Raw genomic sequence first — 23675 nt, 5'->3', positions numbered from 1 at the left:
CCTATCAGGCGCCGTGTGAAGCACTTTGTAGACATTATTTCACGAGTCCTCACAACCATTCTCTGTGGTTTTGTTACCCTCAACTGACTGACAAGAAAACAGCTTTGGAGAAGTGAGGAAATTTGGCTAGGAAGCAGCAGAGCCAAGATTCCAATCCATATCTTTTTTATTCTAAAAGAACATTATTTTCACAACTAGATTAATCTAAGTCTTCCCCATATCTTTGATGTATGAATGCTGGACATTGAGGGGAACACTTTATTCTTGGTGAGCTATCCCAGAGAGGGAATTTTAAATGCCCTGCAGTTCGGGGTGTGAATCCCAGCATGGCAAGAATCCAGGAGAGGAAATTAGAACCACTGGAAAAGACAGCTGAGGACAAACCTGCAGCTTCTTTGCCCTCTTCTATGAATGGTGACCACCGCTGCTTTTATAAGATGTGAAGAGACATTTCATCTACATAACTTTTTGAGAAAGCCTATTTCTGTAAGTAGAACTTGAAATGTGTTGCCTACTCTCCTAATGTCATCAATACCTTGACATAAATCCATCTTTTATAATCCTACAGACTAAATCAGCCTCCATCTTCAATTCTAGGGAGTCCTGCCAATGCTAGTAAAAAAAAAAAAAAGATAAAAAAAGGAAAAAAATTAATATGTTGTTTAGGCCAAATTTAATTCTAAGTCTCCATCTCTTTGAGTAAATCTCAAGTTGATAAATATATATATATATATATATATATATATAAAGCATAATAAGGTCACTTGTTTCTCAAATGTGCACATCCCTGTCACAAGTCTACTAGAAGCCTCTTGAGAACCTAGCCTAGTAGATTATACAGTAATTGAAGGTTGACCTTTTCTGTGGAGTTTAATAAATTAGAAATTGCATTTTTAAACTTGGTTGATATGCTATCAAATGTCAATCATCATTTCTTTAACCTATCTCAACTACACTATAAATTAAGTGAGTCCAAAATCTAATTTGCTAGGCCAGCAGAGCAGTGACATAGCCAACAATTATGGGGAAAAACTTCAAAGACCCTTCCCGAAGTCATCCTAAGATGGCAGAGACAATAAGGATGACAACTGATTTACAGACACAGTCATGAGAGCTACTGGTGGGGGTGGGCGGAGAAATTCCAAAAGTGGGGGTTTGAAGTTGTAACTTGAAGATAGCTTAAACAGGACTCAAAGTCTGGTGAAGACTCCCTCACACCAAGTACAATGCCTACAGTGTGAAATGCATATTTTCCACTTAAATTATACCTCAAACACATCCATGATTAAGCTTAAAATATACTTTTACAACTGTGGTTCCATTTTATAATTTTCTATGTAAAAATTTGGGGTATATCTCCCTTAGTCAACTTTTTTATTTTAAACAGAATCAATTTGCTGCATGGTATTTCATGTGCTAGAGAAAGCAAATATCCCCAACAATTTTATATAACTAAGCATCTCTGTAATGCCTCTTTGTTTCATTGACATCATTTTGTCTTCCTATTCTCCTAAATAAGGACATTATTCAGTTTATTAAAGATTTTCTAGTGTACTTCTGACATCTGCATTTCCCACAAGTTTCCTGAGACGCTGGAGGTGAGTTACTTGTGTAGACTGCAGCTACTTATACGCAGTGTTGGAATAATGAGTAAGTAAGTTCGGTCAATTCTGCAAAATAGCTGGTCAGTTCTAAAAGGAGCAAAATAATCAATTTAACAAATTGGATGCACGTTCTGCTCCAGACACTATGCAAGATGTTCCACTGACTCAAGAATAGACAGAAGGCAGCCTCTAATTTCAAGGAGCTTAAAGCCCTGGGGTAGGAACAAAATGTGTGCGAACAACTGTAAGTGATACCCTTTGGTGCTAAGCCAAGAAGGTAAAATAGCCCCTTTTCATCATAAAACTTCTGAAATATATTTGCTCAAATAAAGTCATCATTTTTAGAGGTTGATTTCAAAGGAAAGTAACAGGTTTCCATATATGAATACCTGTGTGTGTGTGTGTGTGTGTGTGTATAAAATGCATATGAGGCATTTTATAGTTTGTTGAGATGTGATTTTCTTTAAAAGCACCACGTTTTTATGCACACACACACACACACACACACACACAAGGGAATGAAGCTGCCTTTCTTCTCCCTCCCTAGCAGGAAGGCAGCCTCGATCGAGGGTCCACACAAGGAGAGCATCAGAGCACGGTGGCAACCCAGTAAGGCCAGGATATTGGAGAATTGAATAAAAAAGTAACTAAATAGAGGATAATGGGAGCCAGGCTTTTTGCTCTCAAGGAAGATACAGATATGAAAAGGAGGAAGCAGAAGGAACCCTGCAGTGTTAAACTGGAATTGAGGGTATTGGAAGAACTCACAGTTTTTAATATAAATCCAGAAAGATAGAGAATATAAAGGGATGTAAATGAGTATGTAGACATATGTATTGTATATATATGTACTATGTACATGTGTATATACCTGCACAGATGTCCTTATTCTGTGCCAAAGAGGGCCTAGAAACAGCAACATCTGAGTAGGAATGAAGTGTACCTAGCAAAGATCTTTACTTTTAAATATCACTCCTCAGTTAAAATAAACAAACATACAAACAAAACAGGACTTACACAACTGGCTGATTCCAGGGTGGCTGGGGCAAAAAATAAAGATTGGTCTGTAGTCTCTTGATGCACCAGCTTTAAGAAGCTGCCACTGGGTAAACCTGGAACAATTTGAGCATCAGAATAAATAGTAATTGTAATGAATTATAAGTCACTGAATAAAATGTAAGTCTCCTGGAACATACTGATATAAATACATACATGCACACACACAGACAGACGTACGTACTATAGAATGTCAACTAGTAAGTAGCAGAATTAGAAAATTATCATTTGGCAACTATTAGAGTAATAACTAATTCAGGCAAGATACATAATAAATGCTAAAATTGGTAGATAAATGTGGGAGGAGTAACTAGATTTTACATACTCTCCAAGTGTCTCTTCACAAAATACCTTTTATTAGAAAGGGAAAAAGAGATAACTTTAGAGTGGAGAAACCTGAAAGACATCCTCTTAACTAAGGGATCAACGTTAACATCACCCAGCAATGAGAGACTAGACAAGCCACTGTTATCTGATAGGATGAGATGAGAACACAGCATCACTTCTGAGAAATTTCAGCCCAAATCTGGGTCTTATCGTGAGGAAACATCAAACAAACCCAAATGGGCCTATAACCCTCTAAACTTTTCAAGGTCATAGAAAGTCAAAAAAGACTGAAGAATTGTCTTCAGGTTGGAGAGTCGAACAACTTGACAACTAGGTGTAAAATACAGTCCTTGAGTGTTTCCTGTTGCTAAAACTAAAATGGATCCTCTAGGTAAAAGATAGATGGGAGTCTTTTACACTATTTAACTTTTTTGTAAATTTGGAAGTGTTTCAAAATAAAAGTTATAAAAAGAGGCAATGAGCAGAGGCATCTGTTATAAGGGCAGCGCAAGCAAAGTGAGGTGGGATTCAGAAGAGAGAGAATCACGTCTCTTGGTAACTGAGAGTAAGTCTGTGTTTATTATTGCTGCATGATGTGGACCCAACCTAGTCTTTCCTAGAAAAAGCCTTCAATTGGCATGTGTTGAATGAATTCATTGGTTGGTTAAGCAGGGAGAAGAGGTGTCAGTCAGGAAAGGCTTCAGAAAGATGAAAAGAGGGGGCATTCTAAGCATGGGAGCAGCATGAAGAAGGTCACAAAGGTTAGACAGTGGGCAGCACAGGAAGTCCAGGAGGCTGGAGCAGAGATGATGCTCAGGAGCACAGAGGGCTGATGGTCGAAAAGGTGGTTAGAACAAATGATAGTTAACACATAGTGTCAGGTGAGGTAAAAAGTGAACCCTGGATTTAGAAGGAAATTGAAAAGGCTTGTGAGATTTTTGTAAGCAAAGTTAGGTTAATCTTTCTTCTTCTTTCCTTCCTCTAACAGAGGTACAAATGTCCAGGGGTAGATCCAAAGGAGGAAAAATACAAGAACAGTTATGGTTTATCTACCAATTAAATGACAAAATTCTTTGGTTATTTAGCTCCATTTCCCAAGGAATCCTACAAGATGATGTTCCACAGAACCCTATGCTAATAACTGTTCCATGATGGAATAACTGTAGATTAAGCTAAAGTGACCATATTTCTCTCTTGGGTGACTCCTTCCTGGGATGATCCAAAGAATGACCTCAGTACTCTCCTCATACCACCCGCATCCACCAGGAGAGCCCAGAGGAACTGGACACGCTGTTCACGCCATCGAGGAGATAGGAAAGGCTAACACTCCAGTGTTTCTGAACAGCCTGCTCAACCACAAGGCATGAGGACTTTGAGTGAAGCCAGAGACGAAGTGGTCGAACCCAAGCACTGGCAGAGGAGCAGGGCCCTGTACATCATAACTTGCTACTTCTCACTACCTGGGTCTGGTTTCTGTGTAAACAGCCACACACAGAGATTTTAAGAATATAGAAAGTCAAATCCTTGCAAGGGCTCTCACGAGCCAGCCTCTTTGTGGCACTTGTTCTAGCTGTGGTCTGGTCACTGTGGATATCAGAAGAGTTAGAGGAAGTACACAGGAAAGGAGTTATTCATGGTGCATAAAGGCAGTGCCTACGGGAGATGGAGAGAAAAAAGGCAGCAGGGATGAAATGAGTAGAGAAAGGTGGCAAGGTCCGTCTGACGGAGGCTCAAAGTGCTGCAGACTTGTACTCTATCAACACTGATGGGAACACCTTCCTTGATTGTTCACATTCAAGGTCTGGTGACTCTCGCCAACATGATGCAAACATCCAGCCCACAAGGGGGAATGACTGATGATTTCCATGAAATTGAAATTCAGCAGCGTGTGAAGTATGCACGGCACCTCTTCAACAACCATATTGGATGATTACTAAGCTGAAAGATACATAAGTGCTGCGTAAACTTTGCAAATATTCAAAGAGCAAATAACTTTCTTGTGTAACTGTGGTTCTTCCTAATATGAGAAGGAAGAAGGGGGCAGCAAGAAGTGGTAGCAGCAGACAGCAAGAAATAAGTGGAGAAAAGGGGAGGGCAGCCCTTCAGCTTTCCCTCCTGGGAAAAAAGAGGGAAGGTGTGAATGGAAGAGAAGGGAGGGATGCATCATGCATGCAATAAATTTTTTGTAAAGGCCTAAGATGCTTTTCAGGGATTCTCAAGCTTCAGTATGCTCAGGAGTCACCTGGGCAGTTTGTCAAGAAGGCAGATTCCAGGGATCCCATTCCCAAAGGTTAGGATGACTCATGAGGTTTAGATATAGTACTCAGAAATCTGAATGTGAAAAAGATCCTCAGGTGACTGTGATGCAGATGTCCATGGAACACACTGTTAGGGACTCTGCACTATAACAATTTAGTACAAGTCACTTGGTTCGATATCCTGAAATGTTAAGTTCACCTATGAGTTGGCCAAAACTTATGAGCAAGAATAAAAATAGAATCATGTCATCTATGCATGGGTCCACTTCAAGATCTTGCATATCAACTATGCATTATACACAGGTGTGTGTGCAGGGAGAAAGCCTGCTTTAGTAAGGGGAGATTTGGAAGATAAAGGAAGGAATATAATAGGGTTGATGTCTTGATGATATACAGTCTAATCCATGTAAATGCATGTATAATCCACCCTAACTCTAAAGAAATCAAGCTCAAATGAACTCTTAAAAAGAAGACCTTTTTGTTAAAGGGTCGGCCACAGGATCCCCCTCACAGCCGTGCCCTGGCGGCAGGGAAGTACTGGGACTCAAGCCTTGAGGGCAGGCAGGCTGCCTGGCTTCAACATGACCCTGACATGTCTTTGCTGTGTAACTGAGCAAATCCAATCACACAACTATCAGAACAGTGACTTCTATGAAACGGATATGTACTACGAGCCTCTTCTCAGGGTTGTTGAAATGTTCTTGGTAATGCACATGAGGGGCTCAGCAAAAGATAGGGCAACAGTAAGCATTCAATTAACATTAAAGGAGCAGGAAATTGGAGCTGATATCTCCACTCTTTCAGGTTTTTGCTGAAAAAAATACAATTTTTTATTTAGGAGAAAAGAAATAAATTAAAAATGATTCTAAAAGCAGGAATTCCTCACTAGGGATCAGTGTGCCGTCACAACTCCTTCTGAAGCGTCTCACGGAGATGGTGACTGCTCTGTGGACTTGCGCATGCCACTTTCATTCTTCACTAAGAATTTAGGATTAGAGATGATTTGACTTAACTCCTAATATAAAGGATGAGGAAATCCTGTTCAAAGAGCTTGTGATTTCCCCCAAAATCATACAGGAGATTCAAATCCACTCCTGCCAACTCAAGGATCTTTCCTCTGTTCACTTCTGCACTTTCTCCTACACACAGACTTCACCTCAAATGCCTATTAACAGTCACACTGGACTGGAAACCAAGAAACCCAGAACCCTCCTCCCCCTTCCTAGCTAAAGGCCTTGATTAACTCATCCTACCTCTTGAGCATCAGCTTCTACTGTTATAGAGATAGCACTACCCTTCTCAAAGACAGTTATGCAGATCAAATGGGAGCACAGATGTCTGAATCTTCTATACACTGCAACACTCTAGATATTTAAGGTATTATCTTGGTCACTGATATTGCTATTACAGTTACTAAGAATAGGTCAGATTCTGATGGAGATGGGCTTTTGAAAGTTGGCCAGCAGAACATACTCACCCTCAAAGCTATACTCAGTTTCAGCTCAGATACAATTCATTTGTTCAAGTTAATTTAGGACAATTCATTTTCTGTCACATAAAAAAACCATCAATGTATTTGTCCAACTAAATAATTTTCTAATCCTATGAACAAAACACGGAAAACCCATTCAGCTTTGCTTACAACACAGAAGATGTATCTGCCTGCTATAGTGGCAAGAGCCTTTCCCAGCACTGTGCCAGCACGTGAGTGGACCACGGGGGCTGAAGCAAGGGCTCTGGACCAGAGGGCAGGAGGGGAGTGTGCTCTTCCAGGAATAAGCGGCGCACAGCTTGGCTGACCAGCGGAACGGAGACAGGTCAGCAGCCAGCTACAAATCATTCTGGGTGTGAAACTGCTGGGTCTGTAGGAAGCTGGCAGCTGTGGCAGCAGGCAGCGATCAAAGCTGGTTACCGCTGTAGGCTGACCACCCCTCACCAGGGCAGGAGCTGCAGGCTAACGACCACTGCCCACCAGGGCAGGACGCTGTAGGCCGACCACTGCTCACCAGGGCAGGACGCTGTAGGCCGACCACTGCTCACCAGGGCAGGACGCTGTAGGCCGACCACTGCTCACCAGGGCAGGACGCTGCAGACTGACAACCACTTACCAGAACAGGATGCTGCAGGCTGATGACCACCACTGACCAGGGCAGGACGCTGCAGGCTGATGACCACCGCTCACCAGGGCAGGACGCTGCAGGCTGATGACCACCACTCACCAGGGCAGGATGCTTCAGGCTGATGACTGCTTACCAGGGCAGGATGCTGCAGGCTGATGACAACCACTGACCAGGTCAGGACACTGCAGGCTGATGACCACCACTCACCAGGGCAGGATGCTGTAAGCTGACAACCACTGCTCACCAGGGCAGGACGCTGCAGGCTGACAACCACTGCTCACCAGGGCAGGATGCTGCAGGCTGATGACCACTGCTCACCAGGGCAGGATGCTGCAGGCTGATGACCACTGCTCACCAGGGCAGGATGCTGCAGGCTGATGACCACTGCTCACCAGGGCAGGATGCTGCAGGCTGATGACCACTGCTCACCAGGGAAGAATGCTATAGACTGACCACCCCTCACCAGGGCAGGAGCTGCAGGCTGACCACCACTCACAGGGCAGGATGCTGCAGGCTGATGACTGCTTACCAGAGCAGGACGCTGCAGGCTGATGACCACCACTCACCAGGGCAGGACGCTGTAGGCTGACCACCCCTCACCAAGGCAGGATGCTGCAGGCTGACCACCACTCACAGGGCAGGATGCTGCAGGCTGATGACCACTGCTCACCAGGGAAGAATGCTATAGACTGACCACCCCTCACCAGGGCAGGAGCTGCAGGCTGACCACCACTCACAGGGCAGGATGCTGCAGGCTGATGACTGCTTACCAGAGCAGGACGCTGCAGGCTGATGACCACCACTCACCAGGGCAGGACGCTGTAGGCTGACGACCTCTCACCAGGGCAGGAGCTGCAGGGAGCCAGAGGGCTGGGGAAAGGAGAGGGAACTCTCTCAGGATAAGGCTGTGGCCTTTTCAAATCACCTTATTTTCTGTACTGCTGAGACTTAGAAACTAGAGCGCTTGGAGGGATACACACAAAGCACTTGAAAGAGAGTGCAGAGGACCATCAAACTGGAGAGCATTTGCTATGGTGGTGCCCAAGACCAAACTTTGTAGTCCTTTTCTTCTGATATTTTTAATAATCCCTTTACCCACAAGCAACTGAGGGATGATATTAGGTTTTCTGTGTTTCCAGGAGTTGCTAGGCAACATTTCTAGGCAGCTGGAGATATTACCATAGTAAGCATGCCATGTTCTACCACAAAGGCTATGGTTTGAAAAATACATTTTTCATCTATCATCTATAAACCCAGTGTTTTAATACTAGTGGCTTTTTATTGCAGCTAAAATGAGATTCAGCTTTTGATAATAGTAACTACAGAGTGCTTTGGCATCGCCCTGATATAATTCTGCTCTGGGAACACACAGACACCAAAGCACGCATCAGTTTTTATAGGTACCATAATTCAAGCCTGGTCAACAAAATAAATCAGAAAATTCAGCCAGGCACATATTTTAATAAAAAGAAGGGTATTTTAAAGAGCTTTTAGAGGTTGATGTTTGGGTTTTGTTTTTAATTTCAAACTGAACAATCGATTTTCCCTATTTATTTTCTTTCCCTGATTTTCTTTATTGTTAGGTTGAAAGATGTAGAGAGCACCCTGTGATACCATGGGGTTTACTTGGTATCGTGGAATCTCCTTTTTTTTTTTTTAACTTAAATAATGCTAGTGGTCTATGCATTTTTGCTAAGTTCGAATCGTGATTCCTTTTAGTTGGCTGCTTGTGAATATCCTCAGTGTGTGGGATGCTTTGAAAATTTAAATGTTGACTCTGCCTGGAAGTTTAAATAAATATACATATGTATCTGTGTGTGTGTGTATATATATATATGTATATATACACACACATACATACGTACACATACACATATATATATCCAGAAACCCTGGCTGCATCTCTGCTGTTACAGATAATCAGCTTTAACTATAAGTATGTTAATCAATATCAGATGAAATTATTTCGCACTCTGACTCATTGCCAAAACCAAAACTGTTTCTTCAGAGCCAGACAGCTATCCCTAATGTAGAGCTCTCTTCCCCTCTGAAGGTCATGCAGTATGAAACTTCTAATACGAAGGTATAGGAAGAGTTACTTGGACCCCAAGTAGTTTTGCAGAATTGGCTTCCACACAAGACCTAGAATTTTCTTAAGCACAAATTCACCTACTCTCTTTCACCAGTAAAAAACTGGTTGATAGTGACTCAAGTGCTAAAAATACCAACTAAATTTACCATATGAAAACCAAACACTTTTTAGACTCATTTCCCCTATATGCCCCTGCGTAGTTTTAGGAGGAGAGTTGATTATTTCCAAAATAACACACTTATATCTGATTCTTTTTTTGACTGAGTTCTACACTGACAAAAGAGAGAAACAGTGAGAGAGAGAGAGAGAGAAAGGAGGGAGAGAAGGGAGGGAAGGAAAGAGGAAGAAAGGAAGGAAATGTAATAAAATACTCTTACATTTATACAGCATGTTTTGAATTTTTCTTGCAGCAGTGGGTACTTTGTAAAATAAATAGTTCTGAGGCTAAAGAATTTGCCAACAAAAGCAAGCAAAGAGGCACATTTGTATTCCAAGCATAAGTATCTTCCATAATGGGCAGTTTTCAAAATCAGAGCTACAGAATTAAAGTAACTTTAATATTTGTATTCTTACTCAATGTTATTAAGCTAACAGTCAGAATTAGGAAAATGATTTTCTCTTCTGTTAAGCAATAGGCTCTCACTCATTCATCCAACAAGTTTTGAATGTTTTTCAAAATTTGTTGAATCTGAAAGAGAATGTTTTCCCTGTCTTCAAGGAGCTCATGGCCTGGGAGAAATTTCAACCAAGCAGCCAGGCAATTGTGGCAGTGAGAGAAGTGCTGGATGAAGTAGTAAATGCAAGGCGCTGGGAAAGCACGGCCAGACTCAGGAGGAAGCAGTCTCCAAGGTGAGGCCTGAAGAGCCATACCTGGAGGAGGTGTGGACAAGGGAAGCGGCAGGGAGGCAGGAGTGTGCTGGAGACAGGAAGGCTTGGGAACCTAGGAAAGCAGCACAGGGTGGCAGGAGCAATGGATGGCATGTGGGGACGTATGGGGAAGCCAAGGGAGCTATTGAAAGAACTCTGGTACTGAGTGATAGCTTAATGGAGAATGGTTCAAGTTTAAGCTGGGGTAGGACTCATCAGATTCACCATCTGAGAGATCACTGAACTAGTCTGCTGGGGCTGCCATAACACACAGCACAGACTAGGTGGCTTAAATAACAGAAATTAATTTTCTTATAGTTCTGGAAGCTAGAAGTCCCAGAACAAGCTGTCAGTAGGAGGCTTCTCTGCTTGCCGTGGAGATGGCCACCTTCTGCCTGTGTCTCTGCATGGTCTTCCCTCAGTGCTGTCTCCCAATGCTGTCTTCGTATAAGAACACCAGTTCTAGTAGATTAGGGCCCATCCTAATGACCTCGTTTGAAATTAATTACCTCTGTAAAGGCTCTGTTTGCAAATACAGTCCCACTCTGAGGTACTGTGGGTTAGGACTTCAACACATCAGTGTTGGGGGGACACAGTTCAGCCCGTAACAGTCCCTTTGACTGGAAAAGTAGAGAAGGCCCTGGAGACGGTCTGATTGCGGGAAAGGGAGCTGACGGGAGGACCCATGGGTGTACTTCCAGGAGGGGTGGCCGTTAGCAGCACCCAAGGGCCTCCACGGTCCATAAGAAGGAAAGGACTGGAAGCATCCTTCAGAAATCATGGCACGGAGCATGATGACCTTGCTGAGTGCTCTTTAGAGGAGCACTGGGATGGCACCGAAGGCCAGTGACAGGCCCAGGTGACCCCTCAGGAAGTTCATCCGTGAAGGCGAGAGAGAGCTGAGTGAGACTGAAGGAAGACAAACTCAAGAGAGGACTTATTTTTATCAAGTCCTTCAATAATTATTGAATTCCCAAAATTCACGAAAGGCTGAGGAAGTACATTAATGAAAGCTTGCTATTGGCAAGATCAACATTTGGAGCTAATAGGGAAATTACAATTATGTTTTTAAGAAAGAATATATGTATATGTATATAGTCAAAGACTGGATTACACCAGAGTGATAACAAATGCTGAGTTTGGGTGTTTGACTTAGAATAATCTATTTTTAAGAATTTCTTCAATGTCATTATTAATAACAATAATGAAGCTGTCACTGAGTGCTTATCATGCATTAGTCAATGTGCTATGTGCCTTACATTATCTCTTCTAATCCTCACAAAAACCCTAAGAGGTAACTATCATTATTCTCTACATTTTATAAATAAGAAACCTGAGACTTAATGAAATAATTTAGCCAAGGTCCAGATCTAGTATAAGACAGAAACTGGACTGACTCATCTTCCTAAAAACCATGCCACAAACTCTTTTCAAAAGGTGTATTGGTTTATTGGTGAGGGGAAATCTTTTGTTTAATTTGGGGAAAAAAACAAGACAGGAACTATTACATATGAAAATAGCAAAAGAAAGTAATGTGTTTCTCAATTCTCTCAGCACTTGTCACCAACCTTACAGAGTACAGAAATTAGTTAAATTCTGTCATTAATCAAAGAACACCAGGAATTTCATGTCGTATGTGCCTCTCACCTGCCAATTTGATTGACGATTAACTTCTCAAGGATAGATGCATGTTCTGTACCCTTGTTGCCCCTACAAAACTAGCTCAGTGATTTTGCTGTAGCAAGCTAACTAATGCTTATTAAATGTTTATTTGTTGAATTACTGGATGTCAAACAAAATACCGAAACAGAACAAAATAGGGTTTATGTACAGGGACCTTTTTGAAAAGCACATTCTCTTTCTGAGATACCATTTCTACTCCTTGCTTAAGTATTCTGAGCCTTTGCTGATACCAAACAGATTTTCAAGCACTGTTTTCCAGTCTCTACGAGGAAAGGGTGGTTCTCTTCCCCACCCTTCCTTGGCAATGATGAAAAGAGGTTATTTCTATCTCTTCCAGAAACTGAACAGACACTTTACTTCCAGCTGCTTATTAGACATATTCAGTCAACACCAAAAATCAATCACACCTCTTTGTTTTGCTACTAAGATCGCTAATGGAAAGCAGTTGATTCATACTATTAACAATTGAAGGTCATGCATAAATGTAATAGTAACCTGTAGCTGCTTAATTCCCAAATCATTTCTTTAAACAGATATCAGAAGGAAGTTACTGTAATCCTTCATGCAGCAAACTGGATTGGCTCTGCTTTAATAAACCACTAATTCAATTTAACAGCATTTCTTCACTCTATTAATGGACTCATGTTTTCACGTGCATTAAGACATGTAAGTCTAACCATTATTAGGTTGATGGTAGTGCTATGGTACAATAGCATTTTTTAAGTGAAAGTGTTCACATATAAGATGAATTTTCTGTCTCTACACAAAAGCAAGATAAATCAATGATTAATTTTAATTCATCTGATTTCCTTTCCACTTAGTTTTCAGCCACCTAAACTGCCATCTTGGAAGGAAGCATTGAGTGTGGTTATAGTCTGTGCAGTTACACTACTTGGGGTCAAATCCCAGGTTTATTATTTGTATTTTGTTGACATCTTTTGCCTCAATTTTCTCAACTCTAAGAAGAGGATGATAAAAGCATGTAAAATAATAATATAAATATAAAACATTGATAAGTTAAAGGATAATGTAGGTGACTTTCTAACCAGAGAGCCATTTGATTTTTTTGAGACAAAATTCACATACATAAAATTCTCAATTTTAGCCATTTTAAATTGTACAATTCATAGTCTTTAGGAGACTCATGATGTCGTGCAACCATCCCACTATAAAACTGCAGAGCATTTGCACTGCCCAGAAAAGAACCCCCCACCCATTAAGCAGCAATAGTCACCTTCCATTGTCCCCTACCCTAACCTCTGGGAACTGTTAACTTGCCTTTTGCCCCTGTGCATCTGCCTATTCTGGACATTTCACATAAATGGAAAAATATAATATAGAGCCCAATAAATGTATTCAACAGAAGAATTAGCATATATCTAAAGTTTTGAAGACAAATGTCCAAAGAATTAGAAACAATTAAAAGAGGTTGCCTCTGGGGAGAGAGAATGGAACTAAGAGTAGAAAGAGCAAGGTAGCCTTTTATTTCAAGTTCTTCACTGTTCAATGTACATATTAATTGCTTTGACAAATTTTATTCCAAAAGGGGATCTTAAAAACTTGGTATTTATTTCATCAGATTATTTGAAGATTAAGTGAGATAATACCTGTGAAATATTTGGAGCAGGGACTGGGACACAGAATGTATTTGATGAATGTTAGTTACCATTATTATTACTAGTAATAATAGTGTGATTGGTTACCTGTTTGTCCTCTCCAAGTTTGTATGTGAAATCCTAACCCCCGATAGGATGGTATTAGGAGATGGGGACTTCGAGAATTAATTAGGTCATCAGGACAGAGTCTTTGTTGTGGGATTAGTGCCCTTTTAAGAAGAGACATGAGAGGCGGTGCTTCTCTCTCTATTTTCCACCATGTGAGGATACAAACAGAAGACAGTCGTCTGCAAACCAGAAAACAGGATCTCACAGACACCGGATCTGTCAGTAACTGGATCTTGGACTTCCAAGCCTCCAGAACAATGAGAAATAAATTTCTGCTCCTTCTCCTACCCAGTCTTCTGTTACAGTAGCCAGAATGAATACACCAGGTTATCAGTGTTACACAGAAAAAGAATCAAAGCCTCTTTGGGGACAGATCCCAGGGGACTTAAACTGAGATGAACGGTGGAGTACCATGTATTTTATGGGCATACCATTAGCATGATATCAAAATAGCTATTTGAGTATAGCTCAAATTCCCACCATTCTTTTATATGATCAGATAAGTTTTGAATGAGAAGAAAAAATCTTCCAAATAAAACCAGAAGCTGTAACTACATTCTGCTATTTAAGTGTAGTGCTGTCTATTGAGTTATTATAGGACAAAAGGTATTTAGGGGCACCAACAAAACATGGCAGGAATATGACATTGAGCTCCTGACCAAGCCAAGGTCATAGCAGTGGTGTCTCTTATCTCATGAGAACCATGGACCTTCTACAGAAGTTAGCACATTAATCCACTTGATTTTTGAACAAGCTTTAATTAATGCCACCTATTAACTATTGTACATCAAAGGGACAGTTCAGGGCAGCACACTGAGATGAGGCTAAGTGCTAGCACTAAAGTACTAATCACAGTCCAAATATATGCTATGAATTATAGGTGAGTTGAAGACATTGAGAACTAAAATGGACCTTGGCACCAATCCCCCAACTCTTAAATCTCTTCTACAGCAAAATGGCCAAGTATCCTGCTTAGGAAGTTAAGAAGCTACTGAGGTACATGCTGCAGGCCACACAAGTAGTAACAACCAGGGAGGATGAAGATTTTCTGGAAGTCACTTCCAGAGACATGGAGCTGTGGGTGTTTCTGAGCAAAGACTTCAAGCCTTCTTTAACCTAAGACGGCATCAGGAACAACAGCGAGCCCTTCACAAACAGACTCCAAGTTTAAATTCCAGCCCCACCCCTCAATTTAGTCGGGTGGCGTACATTCTCTAAGGTCTGTAGTTTCTTCATCTATTACTTAAGTCTTAATACTAAGAGTCCAATATCATGGCGTTTTTGTGAGGATTAACTATAATATACCAATAATGCTGGTAAAGCACTTAACCCTTTGCCTATCAGTCATTGTCATCAAATGTTATTCTCATTTTGTTCAACAGTAGCAATAACTCTGACCGAAGCCACATACTCACTGAGGCAACAATTCATGTCACATAAGCTGGACTCTTTATGTTACAATAGCAGAAAAAATTACTCTGTTAAATGGTTTTACCTTAGTACAACAAACCATTGAGATAAAGACATCTAACAGGAACATCACTTTTTCCTGCTGAGCTCAAGAGAGCACTCCATGCTCCCAGAGGAGCTGAGCTGAGACTCCCCTCGCCTCTCCCCAGGATTCCCGCAGTGCCTGTGCAGAAGTGACAGTTCCAGAAACAATAAACAGAACAATCACCTACTTTCCTGGGAAGGAGGCCAATAAGACAGCCTACATGAATTGGGAATTATGAAACCCTCCTGGAATATCTGTTTAGAGGTTGTTTTCATTTGGAGATATTGGTTTCAGTTTCCCTAGTGAAACACATTTGCTTTTAGCCTATTTCTCCTTCCATTCCAGATCTGTTACTGGGCATGAATCTCCAGGGTCCCATGAAATCTCAAATCCGGAAAGGATCTTGAAGAATTTCTAGTTCAGCCCCTTTATATCACAGATGAGCAAATTGTTGCATGAAGAGATTAAATGGATTGCCCACTTCACTCACTGGAAATGGAAGACGCTGAAGTACATGAAAATTGATCTTCGCCAAGGTACAAAAGACCTAAATACCTTGTTAGTATCCAGAATTACTGACTTTCAGTTAGTGCTCTTACTAGAAAATAAAACCGTATTCCTAACTACCAATAGCAAGCAATTTAGTGACAAATAAACTATTCTAAAGTAGTTACGGTCATTTTGTTTATCCTCAACCACCACAAGATTCCAGGTAATTCCCAAGCATGCTAATGAATTCTGTCTGGCTAGCTAATGCAGTTTTCATAATTTATAATCCAAAGCCTTTGAGAACAAGAATCTATTAACATGCTAATATATCTTCTTACTATTCTAGTTGCTTTTCAGTTGTAATTACCTATAGACTGAGCCAATGAGAGGCAGTTTTTCCAAGTAATTAGCACCTTGGAAATTATAGTCAGACCGGTTGCTGATTAATATTCTTGGTTTTAGCAGTTAGCATTTCTCATTCCAGCAAATTACTCCAGTGGGTTCAGTTGGCAGACGGGGGTCATGGAAACCCAAGCCTATTCAATGGCCAAAGACTATTTTGAGAAAATATAATTATGACATATAAATATGAGAGCTTGATTCACTTGACAAAATATTATATCAAAACATTGTTTCAGCTTTAAAATACTTTCTTGGTCAATTGCAGGAACTTAACTATAAATGTATATTAAATACTATTATTGAATTACTATTGATAATCACAGATGCAACAATGGCATTATGGTATGTAAGATAAATGCTGACATACTTAGGAGTGAAGTGTCATGATGTCAGCAACTTATGTCCAAATAGTTCAGCAATAGATGACACATAGATAGGTAATAGAAAAATGTTAAAAATATTTTTTGTCTCAAACAGATCTATTACTTTGCCATCATGAGTGAAGATATATACTACAAAGGTTCATTCCAAGGAAGCTACCTATGTACTTGAAAAACCATATTAATAAAAATATCTGAATTGTGTCATGCCTTCCATTGCCAATCTTTTTCTCTCTTTCTCATTAAATTATTGAGAATTGGGTTTTAAAATGAAAATGTTAAACAATTGTAAACATTATAATGCCTTCTATATCTTGGTACAAATAACTGTTGAATATAAAGATATTTCAAAGCAACTTTGAGGGCAGTGTTCCCAGTACCAAGGAGCACAGATTCTGGTCGTGCCTTCTCAGTCTTCAGCGTCCTCAGGAATGATGCTGGTGTAGCTATGAATGTCTTTTAGACACCTACAGGTAGCTGACTTTGCCACTCAGATCATCTCTAATGCTTTTACTTAAGAAAATCACCCTCACCTTTACTCAGCATTAGTTTTTCAAAGTCAAACAAACAACAGGCTTGAAAATGTGACTTCATTTAGCTATAAACAGCCAACTTTTTTTTTCCAACATTTTTTTTATTTTGCTATCATTAATGTACAATTACGTGAGCAACATTATGGTTACTAGACTCCCCCCATCATCAAGTCCCCACCACATACCCCATTACAGTCACTGTCCATTGGCATAGTATGATGCTATAGAATCATTACTTATCTTCTCTGTATATACTGCCTTCCCCATGGCCCCCCACCCAAATTATGTGTGCTAATCATAATGCCCCTTTTTCCCCTTATCCCTCCCTTCCCACCCATCCTCCCCAGTCCCTTTCCCTTTGGTAACTGTTAGTCCATTCTTGGGTTCTGTGAGTCTGCTGCTGTTTCATTCCTTCAGTTTTTTCTTTGTTCTTATACTCCACAGATGAGTGAAATCATCTGATACTTGTCTTTCTCCACCTGGCTTATTTCACTGAACATAATACCCTCTAGCTCCATCCATGTTGTTGCAAATGGTATGATCTGTATAAACAGCCAACTTTATACTCTCTTTTAAAATTCATTTTAAAATAAACACAATTAACTGGTTTGAATATAGTGGTCAAACTAATAGTAGCAGAGAATCTATTTGCCATAGAAATTATAAAAGTGGAACATTAGATAAGTGTGCAAATAAATTAGATCCCACAACCTACAACCTCAGAAGAACCATAAGGAGTTTCTATCCAATTTACCAAGGATTGTGTGAATATTTCTGGTGATATTTAAAGGTAATCCTAAACTAAATGCAATCATTGAATAATGATTAAGTAGTAAACATTCACTGAAACATCAGAATACCATAGCTGACATTTCCATATATGCATAAATCCTCCAATATCTTGTTATTCAAAAGATAAGCATGATGCTAGATCAAGATAAGAAACTGTTGTAGCTATTTTGGAAACAGACTGTTTTCACTTAAAAGCAAATTAAAGCTGGCTTTTCAGAGGACTACATGTCAATAAATAAAATGTAAACTGTCACATGTTATATTCATCCACACATTTGATAACACCACCTTTTTCCTTAATTTTTTTCTGAAGGAAAATGAATTGCAAGTATGTAGTAAAAGACTGAGAAGTACATTGTTCTCTATTAAGCTATTAGATTTAACATAATGCAAAAAACATTCTGTAATTGCTTCCCCAAAGTCAGAAATTTTATATATTTCATCAAGGATGAACTCCAAAACCTTCATTATAGCAAGATGTTGGTGTATATAACCCTGAAAGCAGTATACATACACACACACACACACACACACACACACACACACACACACACATACACACATTAGTCATTTGAACCTGATTCACATATTTCTTTCATTTTAAATAGAAAAGATACCCCTGAATCCCCAAATAGGCTCTGGTTGATGGGGCAGCCAAAATCTGGAATTCCAATATTATGTCAACTTATTAACTTAATGAATATTAAAAAAAAAAACCTTACCCAGCTGTGAAAGTCCCATCCCAACCAAGCCTGACCTAATAAAATAATCATTGAATCAAATGAAAGAAACAAGATAGATATTTTTTCTTTGACACTGAAGCAAATCTTCATTTCTGAGATAATTCTGACTATACAGAACTTTATGACTTCCTTAGCATGGGAAATGAACTGGAAAAGAACAAGGATAACCAATGGAGAAAGTAGCATGTGAAAAGCTAAAAAAAGAGGAGTAAAAAATTGATGAAGTCAAGAGAATTGTGACTCAGTGATTTCCAACATTTAATTCTCCCCCCACCTTTTAACCACAGAATGAATTTCTAGCAAACCAAATGATTTGCAAATCTCTGGGATCCATTTGCTTAGATGGGGTCTTTATCTCCTGCATTTTCCAAATAGTTTCTTTTGCTTCTTGCAAAAGTCTTTAAAACAAAAGCAACCATCTAAATTTAAGATGAAATCTCTCATTATTAAATGTTAACTTATTAGATGGCTATAAAATTGCAACACCATCAACTCTAGCAATAATGAATCCCCATGGTCTCTGATTTCATGAGGAACCTGATATATCATCAAAAAGATGAAGAAACATAATCAGATGTCATCGTTAATGATATCCAATTATTCTACCTGTGACCTGAGCCATTATAACTTATACCTTATAATTGCAACTCATCCATTGGGAAAACCAACCTCAAACATTATCACAGCTTAAAGGTCACTTGGAAAGTATGCGATTGTAACACAATTTTGTGATAGTTATGGAAATGAATTCATTTTTGATACCTGGTTCCAGATAATATTTGTTCTCTAAAGAACAAACCATAGAAAATGAGTTAAATGTATTGTACTTGCAGTGTGTTTCCTATTCCTCAGACATTTTTGAAAGGAAAATCAAGAACAAATTTTCCTTACGTAATTCTCTTTCCCAGCAACCTTTTTTCTTCTCAAAACAGCAGCTGCCATCAGTGACTCTCTTTGTCATGGGGCCTACTATATATTTGCAATGATGAAGTCAGCTTCCTTCCCTCCTTTCCCTGTCTCGCCCTTCTCTGTGCTTTTGGGCTTAGAGTGGTACTGCTCTCAGGCCTCCTGTTGGCCTCCAGTAATAAGGGAAGACAGCAGGGAAGCAGAAAGTACCCCATTCTTTATTAGCGGAAACAAACAAAAAATCTGCTAGTTTTTCTTTATTAGCATAAATCCAAGCTGGAAATACAAAAAGAAAAAAAACTTGAAAACAAATTCTACCATTTGATAGTATTTAGATCTCCACAATAACTACCATTTCTTAAGATAATAATAATAATAACTGCTACTTCTTTCTGTGTGCCAAGCCCTATTAGGCACTTTACACACATCTGATTTAGGTTATCTACTTCTTTCTTTCTCTTGGTTTGATTTTCGCATGCAAAAGCATGCACTTAAATTGTCTTACACTGAGGAATTGATAAGGAAGACAGAAATATTAGGCTACCTGTACCCAAACTATTTTGCCAGAAATTATTGCATGCCTCAAATGACTGGTACTTACACACTGGGATAAAAATTCAAAAGCAGAAAAGGGGTGGAAATAGCAGGGTCAGAGGATGTCCAGGTGGCCCAGAGCATCCCCTGAGCCCCAAATTAGAGCACAGAATGGGAAGAAGAAGAAGTCTTGCCATGGTGTTGAAGTGAATGTTAGTGTAAAAGAATCTTCCTGTCACTAGTGGTGGTGAATTTTGGAACCCAAATAAGAGATTAGAAGAAGCAAACTCAAGATCCTGGGGATGTGAGAGCAGGCAGAAGGGGTCAGATTTGCCTTGAGTCCAGAACACCAAAGCCTACAGCTTTTTATCTGCTTCTCCCGACCAATTTGACTGTTCTCTCTAAGGAGTTAACTGAATTTAGTGATTGTTTTATTACATAGATGATGAGGAAATGGTTGTTAGAATGAGATAGAAATTTTGGCACTTCAACTTCCAGGAAAGAACACTAATGCCTCTTTTTATTTTTTTAATCTTTCTTTTAAAAAGAGCAAAAGTAATATATGTCAGCAATGCTAAATCTTTTTTTTATGGCCTATTTAACTTTATTTTCTTTTTTATTAAGATATCATTGATATACACTCTTATGATGGCTTCACATAATCAACGTTGTGGTTACTACATTCACCTATATTATCAAGTCCCCCCCACAGCCCGTGATCATGGATAGGAAGAATTAATATTGTCAAAATGGCCATCCTGCCTAAAGCAATCTACAGACTCAATGCAATCGCTATCAACATACCAACAGCATTCTTCAACGAACTAGAGCAAACAGTTCTAAAATTCATATGGAACCATAAAAGACCCCAAATCCTGAGGAGGAAGAATAAAGCTGGGGGGATTATGCTCCACAACTTCAAGCTCTACTACAAAGCCATGGTAATCAAGACAATTTGGTACTGCCACAAGAACAGACCCATAGACCAATGGAACAGACTAGAGAGCCCAGATACACACCCAAGCATATATGGTCAATTAATATAAGATAAAGGAGCCATGGAGATTACAATGGGGAAATTACAGCCTGTTCAACAACTGGTGTTGGCAAAACTGGACAGCTACATGTAAGAGAATGAAACTGGATTATTGTCTAGCAAGGCTAAATCTTTAAAACATAGTATTGATGAAAAAGTATGTATGCCCTTTTTATACATTCAAAACATGGCAAAACAATATGTTGTTTACAAGTATATGTATGTGTATATAAAAGCATCAAAATAGACTGGGTCACATCTTTTCCTCCAAAATTTTCTTGTAGACAGTATTAGTGTAGCAAAATTAATGTTGAAGTTTAGCCAACTAAGTTGGGAATGGGGCAGGGGAAAAGAATAATTAATCAGTCAAGTTGGTCATCAGACATTACTTTTTAAAAGCATTAATAGATAAACAGTTTTTTTCTGTATGTTTTCTTATAGATAGAGTTCATTATTATCTTTTTTTCCAACTTTATAGTTTTGCCTTACCCCATCCACAAATAATCATAAAATTAGGCTCATAAGAGGATCAGGGAAAAATAAGCCCAGATTTAACAAAAAGAGTGATGGCCTTTATTTTTCTAAACTCTTTCTCACAGTTAAGCTTAAACCAAACAAACGGATATTGTCCTGTTTTAGGTGACTTTTATTTTGCAGTAAGTAGTAGCAGGTAACATTGGCATATTAATCAATTTGGCCAGTTTTTACCTATTGTCTGTAACTAAAAATCTTAATTTAAGTCTAATTAGAATTAGCATTATTAACAGTTTTTGTATGAACTTTCAACTAATCTGTAAAATAAAATAACTATAAAACATTCCTTTGCACAGATGGCTGTAAAGAAATGAGAACAGTATTTGATATCCTTGGTAGTCCAAGGTCTGTCTAAACACACAAAGAGAGCAATAATTATGGACTTTTTCAAAAGGGGCTTTTATTGGCTTAACATGTTGGAATGAGGGTGAATTTCTACTTCCACTAGAGAAGTTGATTAAAATTTGCAGGTTGATATGAGCATGCAGACACAGCCCCGCCTGCATCCAGCACCAACACTGTGATGGAGCAGAAGTTTCTACATTCGTTAAACTGCTCTGCCATAATGTCCTCATCTTTCTCAGAGCATCTCTCAGTGTCATCATGATCAGAGAAAGTACAGTGACTACATAAATGAGGGTGGCCATTAAGGTAAACTATTTCAGAGAACAATGCCTTGAGGAAAGAGCTATTTGCATTATGCACAGCCTTAGACTCACTTCTCTCTCTGGATCACAAAGAGAAGATGGATATTCTTTGGTCAGATGAACAGTTTATGAGGTTTTGTACCACATAAGGAGACATCTTCAGGGCCTTGTGTATGTACATTGTAAAACCTTGAGATATTTTATGTTGCAACATACATATTTAATGTGATAATAAAAAAGCTTATTTGTGTCAAAGTCTCTTTTACCCTTGCTTATATAACCAAACAGCTTGATGCTACTGGCTATATTTTCAAAACTTCCATTATTCACAGCTGCAGTGGGAACATGCCCAACTTCCATAGGTATAAATCAGATTCAAGCAGCAAACGACACATTCAGGATGAGTAATACGACATCCATATGGAAGCACAGTGTCGGAGATTGAAGAAACTATGTTTTTAATGCCCAGCAAGTTTCTTTAGTTCCAAAGTGTTTCTACAGTAAGATATTATTTTGTTTCTTTAATTAGAAAAATTATTAAACTACAATCCAAACACTATTTAGTACATTGAACACAACATGAAAAAGGACAGGACCCTGTTCATAAAAGATAGAAATAGCCTTAAACTAGTTAGATTAACTAAAAAGAAAGATTAAAAACCAGATCTCCAAATGGGAATTCACTTGAATGATACCAAATGGTATTATACTACACAACCAAGGTAGCTACTTAAAGACTTACAAGTTCATCTTCATATATGTTACTGACAGCAGAATTATTAGAAGAAACTATTGCCATAAATAATATTCTAGGATTAGTGTAAGTTCTAGAGAAATGAGAGCCATTGATTAACTTACTTGATTCTGAACATTGAAATGTAAATAGTGGGTTAAATATCAAGCAACACATTATTTGACAACAAAATCACAAAAAAACCAGTGAACTATGCATCAGACTTACTTAGTAATATCCTAAAGGTAGCCCACAATGATGTCTAAAAACAAGTGTTCCTGGTTATTATGTTGGGTGGATTACTTATGGCATACTACATTATCAGAAAAGGTAAGGCTCAAAAGCTGTTTACACTATTATGGAAAAAATTGGGCCAGATATCATTAGTGTAACTGGCTTAATCAAAATATTTATCCCCTTTGATCTTTGGCTGGCTGCCTAGCCCAAAAGACAGGAGGATTTGAATCAAGTTTGGTAGTTGCTAGTCAATCCATACAGCAACAAAAATGTATAACTCAAACTCATAAGCTAATATTTAGTACATTAATCATATAAAGATAACAAATTCAGTTCTACTTCATTTTATTATAGGAAATGCAATTTTATTCTAATGTGCTCTTGATCTAGTCATTTTAAGAAAGTAATTCAAATAAGTCAGCTTTTAATTAATGTTCTGTGAGCACTTCCTAGACAAATTTAGCTTATATATAATTGCATGTC

General features: G+C 39.1%; 1 long non-coding RNA gene across 1 annotated transcript in view; it reads right to left on the bottom strand.

Moving 5' to 3' along the window:
* Positions 1-8126: 8126 nt before the first annotated feature.
* LOC130679520 (uncharacterized) overlaps positions 8127-23675 on the bottom strand; it is an 82246-nt gene continuing 66697 nt past the window's right edge. Inside the window, exon 3 of the long non-coding RNA XR_008992504.1 lies at positions 8127-8235. This is a non-coding gene — a long non-coding RNA (uncharacterized LOC130679520). The remainder of the gene's footprint in view (positions 8236-23675) is intronic.

Source organism: Manis pentadactyla, chromosome 11 (genome assembly GCF_030020395.1).
Source record: "Manis pentadactyla isolate mManPen7 chromosome 11, mManPen7.hap1, whole genome shotgun sequence".
Lineage (NCBI taxonomy): Eukaryota > Metazoa > Chordata > Mammalia > Pholidota > Manidae > Manis > Manis pentadactyla.
This window is presented reverse-complemented; position numbering and strand designations above follow the sequence as displayed.